The sequence below is a fragment of the Manacus vitellinus genome, unplaced genomic scaffold (assembly GCF_001715985.3).
Source record: "Manacus vitellinus isolate BGI_N305 unplaced genomic scaffold, ASM171598v3 scaffold_4_pilon, whole genome shotgun sequence".
Lineage (NCBI taxonomy): Eukaryota > Metazoa > Chordata > Aves > Passeriformes > Pipridae > Manacus > Manacus vitellinus.
In genome coordinates, this window is record NW_021940604.1 from 32,632,194 (window position 1) to 32,641,916 (window position 9,723).

A 9,723-nucleotide genomic window follows, 5' to 3' on the forward strand; every position below is an offset into this window, starting at 1 on the left:
GGGTTTTCTCTGATGTGAAATTCAAATACCTTCAAGCAAACCAATAACTTTTGCTTGTGGATGGAAAAGGGAGAAATGGTTTTCTGGAGAACAATATTCACTAACATTTATATCATTCAACAAGCTACCATTTCTTGATGTCATTGTAGTAATGAGGAAAGGAAAAACACCTTTTTCTTGATAGATGGTCAGAGGACCCTATCAAGGAAAACACTGTCATAAAGAAAGCATTTTACAATCAAGTAGCCAATTATGCCAAAATGGAAATAAAACTGTGTAAATGACAGAATAATTAGAGCTGTAATAATTACAGTTTTCAGTAGAAATTCTGAAATGTGAAAATGTATGAAAAACTCAGTTTGTAAAAGATTAGCATAGTGCTAAGGATCAGATCAGACTAAAAAATAACCTTTTCCATCCAAGCAATAGGTCATTTTTGAACAGAAAGTGTAGGTGGCATGAAAGGTCAGGATTTTGGTACAGTCTTAAAGAAGTACAGGTACAAATCCACAGGTACAAGTACTGTCCTTTTGAGAACAAAGTGAAAGGGGCACCAAAGAGGATGAAAAAAGGTCTGCATACCCAAATCCTACAGAAACTTCATTATCCCTGAGTGCCAAAGACCAGATTTATAAGGGCAGCTGACTACATTTATCAGCCTTACCTGCTGACTCTCTCTGGAAACCGCAAGCTACTCATCTTTCCAGTAAAGCATATAAAGGAGTAAATAAGAGCCCTCTGAAAGCTGAAGACTCTGTCACAACTTTCATGTTCTTCTGTTTTCCCACTGCTCTTTCTTTGTTTCATTCACTTGTATTTCCAGACCTCTCTTCTCCAGCAGGCAGCCCCTCCAAGGACCGTAGACTGGGTGCTCGAGCCGGGGTACAACGTGAGGCACTTTCAGTAAATTCAATCTGCAGAAGCCACTCAAGGCACCCAGCCTCAGATGCTCCATAAAACTGATGCAAGCACAAAGCTGGGGGTGCAATATCAGAGACCTCTTTTGAAAAAAAACCCAAAACCCAAGACACAAAAAACCCCCTCAGGACAATATTTTAAGTCATTGACACAACTGAGCAGCAAAAAAGTCAAAAGCAGTCAATCTCAGTCAAACACAGTAAAAATATCAATGTCAGTCCAAAGTCACAATTTTCAATTTATGGGGGTGTGTATTTGTTTGTTTGTTTATTTAGGGTGAGTTTTCCATTTTTATATTGTTTACCGAGTTAAAGCGTGTCACTTCCTGCATCTCCCTTTTCTGAACACAGTCCACACGTGGGTGACAGGAGTGTAACCTGTTCTAGGCTTGGCCAGGTGATACTGTTGACATATAACCACACTTTTGTCGTTAGCAGGGCTGTCCCACATTATTTATTCAGCCCATTTACCATGGACTGATGCCATTTTGAGAGTGAAGGTGCTGCTGCAGGATACATCAGTGCAGCTCTGTCTATGTTTGTCTTCTCAAACAGCTCCCAACAAATCTAAATTTAGAGCACTACCAGCCTGTCTTATCAGCTAGACACATAAAATCTGGGATTAGTTTAATTAACATTCACACAACCCTGCTGCAGAGAGTCCCCTGAATGTGGCAGTGATGAGAATCATGTGCAGACAGCAAACACACAGATGTAAGAGGGAGCACTCACTTGCCTTTTCTTGGTGCTGGCAGAGAGGTACTTGCAGCCCCTGTGCTGTATGCAACCCTATTCCCACCCTGGGTGCTGCCCTTGAGACTGGCAGCATTGAGGTGGAGGCGAAACTTCTCCATCCTCCTCCTCAGTGGCTGCAGGGAGCTGTGGGGTACAGCTACAACCACCCCTGTGGGCACCATTGTATGGGACCAGTCCCAGCAACGATGGTGGCACCACAGTCGCTGTGAGACAAGGCAGCCAAGTTGAGGATGAGGGATGAAGGTCTTAGCACTAAGGAAGACCCCAAATTTGAAGGACATTTTGTGTGTCTCCTCATGTTTGGCATGCAGAGATAGCATGTTGTGCTATGGGCAGACTCATCCTCCTGCCTCAGCAGTTGCTGATGTCAGCCAGCCTACCCTTGTCCTCAGGGCTGCAGCATCCTGCAGGAGTAATAGCTGGACTGATGGATGGATTTGGGCAAGGGCAGGGACGGTGCTTTGGTAGGGTCATGGCATTTTCTGCACTTCTGCTCGGGTAACACACGGCTCATCCCAAGACATGATGTGTGTTTGGAGTGGTGTCATTAGGTTAAAGCAAGAGTGTCAGGCTGGCTGGACACGTGGTGAAGGGAGAGAAGGGTCACCCTGCTGCCATTACCCACTGCAGCTGATATCTTCAGATATCTCTACAACAGAGACTGTATCTGCATGTTAGCTGTTGGGATTTGTGACAGCTGAAGTAACCTGGGAATTCTGAATTGCCAATGAGAAAGTATTCAGCTATTTCCATGTAGGAAGGATTCTATGCTAATAGCATGGTACTAGGCATATAGTACATGAGAAAAAGATTCTCACTATTTCATGTGCTCAGCCCAATCTTTAAACCACAATCAACAAAACAGAAAGACATGGAGGGAAAAAAATTAATTTAAAAATTAATTCAGAGGGAGTGCTTACACCAGGATTAGTGATTTAATTCAATGCAGAATTACTCTAGGCATGCATAATTCAGAGTCAGCTTTGTACTTCAACTTAAAAAGGAAAAAAAATTCTGACACTTGTACTCTAACAAACTGCAATGGGATGTGCTTAACTTTTTCACTCTGTCATTGCTACAAGGATTTCGTATGAGACTGGGGACCAAATGAAAAGCAGGAACTGTGATTTTCAGGATTTCAGAACAGCTTAGTAGCCACCAGCATTATGGACATGGTTTTCAGCAGTGACTTTCAAAACTGCAATTAGTAGTCCACAGAGAGAGCTGGACACCACATCAGTGGTATTTTCAATTAGTGTGGTGAGGACTAACTGGGAGAGACATTACAGGCTGGCAGCAGTCCACAGGCTCAACTACTTTAAAAACCACTGATGTAATTTGTGGCATAAATAGTGTTTTTCTGCAGCCTTGAAACCTTTCAGAAAATAAATAAAATTTTATTTTATGAATACACCTTACAAGTCTTTCCATCAAGCACATGTATTTGGGTTATACAAGATATGCAGTTTTTATGCCAAAAATAGGAATTCTAAATAAGTAAATATTAGTCATATCACACACACATTGGTCTTTTGCCTATAATAGTTATTAGTAGCTGCTAAGAGAGTACCAACTTATCTATTAGATATATGCATATATATACATATATGTACATACATATATATACATATATATACATATGTATGTATATATGTATACATATACATCTATCTATCTATCTATCTATCTATATATATACAGTAGAATAGGTGAATGACAGGGAGGGATGGAAAGTTTTCCTGTGATTTTAGTAATCTCTTTCCCCCTGTACTCAGGAAATTTGGTCTCTGAAGAGTTGTTTTAGTGAAGTCTGCCATCAGTCCCAAATGTGACCATATGTCAGCCCTGGGGTTTCAATCCATACTGCCAGGCTCCTTGCAATTTTGAATCTAGAAGTTTTCAGTCTGCCACTGATACACAAATAGAGGGAAAGACTTTTTAATACCAATTACAAAGGAAAATATCATTGTTTAACAGCTGCCTGAAAAGCCTTTGCAAATGCCAAAAGATCTCACAAGATCAGGGGAATTTTTATGTTGCTCAGAATTTTATATAGAATAAAATAAAAAGAGGCTCTGAAGGGAAATGCTACTAATCTACTTAAAACTGGCATAGTTTTACTGAGTGCAGGACATTTAGTATTTTCTCCTTCTCCTTCAGCTTAGTTATTAATTTGATTTTTGAAAGCTCTGAAAGCAGGGGCTGTGGGAGATTTGAAAATATTTTCCTTTTAAAATAAAAGGAATCACGTGTTAATATCTAGCTCTGGTAAAGAACGTCACAGCCACAGCCTTAAATTTCATTGCTTGGTTCCCAAAGGAGGGTTATATTATATCCCTCTTTTTGTTTCTTTGGCTCTCTGGCTCGGGTAAGTACAAGGCTGCTGAGTCTTCTTATGAAAGATGGTTAAAGAAGCATAACAGTAATGTCCAGTCATCTTACCTGGGAAGTGAGATTGGCTTTAGCAGAGGTGGGTCAAATACCTGTTTCTATGTACCAAGACAACACCCTCAACACAAGAGGCTGGGTGAACATAGGATCTCCTGGGCAAGAGCTGTGGGAATCACGAGCATGCAGGTAAGGGCACTTGGTGGGGAAACGAGGAATTTTCATCAACTTCATTTTGTCCTGTTCTTGAATACAAAAAAAGAAATGTCTCAGGATATGAAACTCCACAGTTCAGTGTTCCGAAAACTAAATACAATTTGTTGGCAATTTGGTTTTCATCAGTCTTTCTCCTATACTGTGAATTCCATTTAGATAGTGCTAGGTTGACAGTTGGACTTGATCTTAAAGGTCTCTTACAACCTTGATGATTCTATGTTTCTATTCTTACATCCAGTGTCGCACCTGAAAGTAGACCAGTGGCTTTATATCTAAAGAAATACTTACAGGCATGAACCTGTGGAAATACTCCAATGTTTGTGCAATGCAGGATTTTGTGCATACAAGTAAATGTGTGCAAACATGTAGAAAGAATTAGCAGGCCCTTATTGTGTGGGAAGTTCATTTTTGATTCAAAAAAATCCCACGGAGTGGGAAGGAATCTGCCACAGTTTTCTTTTTAAAATTTCTGCTTCTTTCCATTTCTATAGTTGTTTCACCTAGCCTGCAGAGGCACACACAGTACAGCCAGGCCAGCTCCATTAACAACCCTAGCAAAAGCACCTTGATGAGGCATGGTTGCACTTCTTCTAACTCAAAATTCTCCTTAGAGTGCATGGAGCAAGCAGCATGCATGAAGCCAAAGGTACCCTCCTTAGCCCTCGTTTGGCCTCAGGTCCCTTGGGGAACTCAACTTCAGAATATTTCCAGAGTAAAAATAATGCTACTCACTCCCACAAATATAAATCCATTGAAACACAGATTGCAAGCTATTGCTGTAAAATGCAAGTACATTTTCTAGGACTTGAAAGCACAAATTCATGAAAGACCTGCTCTTCTTGTCCATGTTAAATTCTTTATGGGAAGTTTTATATGTATTCTTAGGCCTTCTCTGCACGGCACCATACTGGATGTGGGAACACACAAGGCAAACATAAGACCCAAGGCTTTAGATAACATGAAGATGTACTTGATATTGGTTATGTGTTTTTCTGAATCAGATTTTACAAGTGATTTCCCTGGAAGCTTTTTGGGGCCAAAACCCCTGAGGAAATTTTGGCATGCACTAATCACAATAGTTTTCTGTGGTGACCAACATCTCTGGGCTGGCTGGTGCAGCTTAGACCCCCTGTAACATAATACAAAAGAAAATCCTTGGGACTTACTTCCTTGTGACTTACAGAAATATCACCCAATAATTGTCCTTTTGGCCTTTTGCCTGGAGAATGGGATTTCTTCTCTTTCTCTTCTCCAAGTCATTGCCTCAAAGGCTTGACAGTTCCTAGAGTTGTAGGAGAAAAGCTGCTGAGAAAGGGTCAGGCAGAGGATGAGCTTTTATAAAGAAAAGGAACCCCCATACACCACCACAACAGGCAGTCATGTAGCTGAGTGAAGGGTATATCCCCTCTTTTTCATTTTCTGTTATTGTCTGACTCCTCACAAGAAGAACAGCTATAAATGGCTATTCTGGTATTTTTAAAAAATGAAATCATAAAAAGGGATATGCAAATTTCAGCTTATTTTTAATGCCTTCTTTAATAAGTACTGAATGTTCTCAGCACTCCAGGGGAAGCAGAAGGAGTGGTATATGCAGTCTATTTTTAGTCTCTCAAATGTTATTTCCAGTGCTACCAGTAATGTATTATGGATTTCCGGATGGTAGAACAGCCATTGAACTCATTTAATTTCTCAAAATCTATCTAAAATTCAATAATTGTCTTCAGCTGTCTGAATTTTCACTACCTATCATTAGTCTGACTGTGCTGAACCTTCCCATCACTTTAGCCATTCTGCCACTGCCCACCCTGCAAATGCCTTGCAACCAGCAATGCATAAGGAAGGCTCTGATGTGGTGGCAGCTGCATAAATTGGCCTCATTTCATGGATCCAGCATGGAAGGGGTAGCTGCTCCTCTGACTGTACAGGGCAGCCCCTCACATTAAACCCTTCTGTTTCATAGGAGGAGATTACAAGATTACAAGGGGATGTTTTCAGAACTGAGATTTCAAATGTGAAAGTACTGGCAACACACATTGTGTGAGAGGTTGATTTAGCACAAAAGTTCCTACCAACAGTTCTAAAATAAATTGGGCTACTGTGGATAGAAGGGAAGTTTCTTCTCAGGCTATTACATGATTAATAGCAAGAAGACAAAGCTTAGTTATCAAAAAACAGGTGCATCAAAAAACAGTTGGCAGGGTGCATGAGGTTCTATACTGGGAACATGCAATGCGTTCTACATGTACCTACACAGGCCATTTCGTGTGAGTGTGACACACTTGGTTCAATGTGCTGATGGAAAAGAAGTCACATGTGTGTTACACAGCCTGAAGACAACACAAAATAAGTCAAGATAGTCTAATCTAAAGTTGTCTGCAAAAATTGTCACCAGAATACTAAATAAGAGGGCAATAACCTTGCAGGTGAAATTGAGTGCAAATAAAAGCATAGTCAAGCTCAAAGAGAAAATTATCTTGACCACACATACCCATCCACATCCTCTGAATTACCCACTATGAGCCAGAGAAGAGTTCTTGATATTAATGTGACTAGTTGCCTGGAAATGTCACTCAGTGCTCAGAGACATTCAGAAAAACAATTAAACTATTAGGCATGTGGTCAGTAGTATGATTGTTGCAGTAGAGTACAAAATGTTTGTATATTAGATTGTAGGTAGAAGGAGTAGATGAGTGTTCAGGCATGCAAACCCTTTTCTGCTTCTCAGGAACAGAGAGTGAAATGGGAAGCATTATTGTACCACCATATAAAAGCATATAAATGTATCTTCAATATTGCTTCCAGTGTCAGTCATCCCAGATTAAAAATATGATAAATTTTAAAAATACAGAGGTAAGACATATGGAACAGCTTTTTTTTGAGAGCAGAAAAACATAGTTTTAGATTCTTCAGCATGCAGAAAAGAAATTCGACATGGGACTCTACACAGACAAGAACTGGTGCTCCAGTGAAAATTAATAGGGAAAAACAATTGATTTTCCTCACAATACAAGGATTGTGAACATCTAATGTGATTACTGGGCAGCAGGTTTTAAATAAACAAATTGAAGTGCTTTTTTATGCAATATCTAACTTAATTGTTCCACATCTGTGGAACACTTTTGCACTATTTTGAAGGAGAGGGAAATCAGAACAGATAGAATTGTAGCGATATGGGAAGATCAGAAATGTAGGTGTCACATTTAAAGGTCAATGGCTAGGAGAGGGAACAAATATCAAAATGCCCTCGTGTGCACAGGATATTTAGCAGATTGGTGAAAATAATTTATCCTGTGAAAACCCTTGGTGAAGATAAAGAGAGGGTGTTCTTTGAATTAGCAGTGAGTTAAAACTTGCTCTGATATGATACAACACTTAGTAAATCTGCAAACTAAGTTATGCCCTATTTTAAAATCCTGATTTTGTTACACTTTAAAGCTTTTTGCTCTGTGGCAAGCCAGTCAATAATTGCTGGGTTTAGACACAAAACCCCATAATCCATGGGCTAATCTTAAACAAACACACATCCCCAGACACCCTTTGTGTTGTTCCTCTCACTGCTGCAGTTGTATTTCTGCCTCCTCTGATCCATACGGTTTAGCAGCCACTGACTTAGCCACAAAATAACTTATTTCTTGTGACCCTGGCTCTCTATCAGCTCATGCTCAGGCTTCATTTGCAAGTTATTTCCTGCACAAGTTTGGCTTTTCCAACTCTTTTTGCCAGGTGACTAGCAGGCGAGAGCTTGTGACAGACACAGGCCGAGAAGGGTGGCACAGGGACACCTCAAATACACATTTAAGGAGTTTTGCCCACAGAATTATGCCAGCCTGAGGGTTAAAGAAGTTGCATGTTAGCTGGCAGAGCTGTGCCAGGAGATGGCCTTGGAGAGACACAGAAATCTTGTTCATGGCAGTTTGCCAGGAGAGCTTATGTCGTTACTCCAACCATTATGAACTCCACTGGGAAAACAACTCACTCACTAACACAACCTGTGCAAAAAAGCATTTGCCACTTGAATTTGGACATTGGGCTTAGGTCGCTTTTGGCTACAGCTCAAGGCAAAGGGTGTATGTGGCAGAGAGGAGAGGCCATGGGAGCTAAGTAGGGCTCAGTCAAGTAAGGTAGAGATCAAAGAGTGGTCATTACCCAAGCTGATCTGCAAGAACTGGTGCAGAGTGAATGGCTCCTTGGCAGCTCCTCTCCTCCCCAGCAACTTTGGAGCAGCTTTTATCCAAACACAGCACTAGGTAGAGCAAAGCCTGTGCATGAGATCTTGGCTTGATGCGGTGTTGAAGAGAAATATTGCACCTCCACTGCCTCGCCCCAGCTGCACTTGCACTTGCCCCACTCTTGCGCTTGTTGGTGACAGGCTATTTCTCCAAGCTGCAGAGATGCTGTTCCATACCACACTTGCCAAATTCATCATTTTGATGCCCCATTGAAATTTCCTTTTTTCACATAATTCCAGTAGTTCTGGGAACATCTTTTTACTCAGATCAAAGCTTCGGACTCTGCAAGGGCAATCTTTCAGAGCTGTGCCTGCACTCAGTACTGGTTGCTCACTGAGGAGGGGCATGGACTGCTGCAGCACCCATGAGGCCTCTGGCAGCCACCTGTCTCCATGTCCCCTGTGCTCCTTACCAGTCTGACCAGGGATGTGAGGGTGTTTTGCAAATGTCCCAGAGAGCTGGGCCATGGAGGAGGAAGGGGCTGTGTTATATCCTGTCTTTAAAAAAGCTGCTTTTGGCCTTAACTTGCCTGCTTCCTCACCTTCCAAGTGCAGCACTGTGCGTCCTCTCCTCCAGAAGGTGTGAGCCATGAGGTGTTTGGGCTTCTCCTAACATGGGAGGACCAGATGGGCCAGTAGTTGGTGGCCATAATTATGCAGCCCTCCAACAGCACCACAGAGGGGTGAGCATGAAAGCTACTTCCCGATGTAGCTGTTAGAGTGCTCGTGCCCCCACGTTTGCAGACTGACATGCCCTGCATTTCACATTGCAGCTCATGCAATGAAACTGTAGATCCGATTTGTCGCTACCTGAGAAGGAGCATCAGATCCATATTTAAACGGGTGAATTGCTCTTTCAGCAACAGCCTATAGGAGCAAACTGAGAGGCTCCGCTTTATTTCGTGTTTTATGGCAGTCAGCATGTAAGCTTGTAGCGCTTGGCAAGCAGAGGATAAGAGAACTCCACATGACTTCCCTGTCCAATTCCTGCATTTCATTTTACTGCCTCCCTTTGCCTTGCTGTCAACACACTCCTACCTGCTTTGCCTTGCACACTCAACTCCTCCTCCTGCCTTCACCTGGCTGCCTGCACCAGCCCCTCCACCAGGGATGCATTCCCTGTGGCCAGGGCAAGGTGGGCTTCAAGGGGTACATGGTGGGGTAAGCGTAGGAGAAGTTAAGGGCATGTTGGTATCTGCAGATCAGAGAAGCAGCAGT

At 41.9% G+C, this 9,723-nt stretch overlaps 1 long non-coding RNA gene across 1 annotated transcript; it reads right to left on the reverse strand.

The window, feature by feature from the left end:
• Positions 1-677: 677 nt before the first annotated feature.
• LOC108640655 lies at positions 678-5,532 on the reverse strand. The gene is made up of 3 exons (XR_001921340.1): positions 5,444-5,532; positions 4,116-4,306; positions 678-976 (listed from the first exon to the last, which is right to left on the reverse strand). It is a non-coding gene; the product is annotated as an uncharacterized LOC108640655 (long non-coding RNA).
• Positions 5,533-9,723: the final 4,191 nt, after the last annotated feature.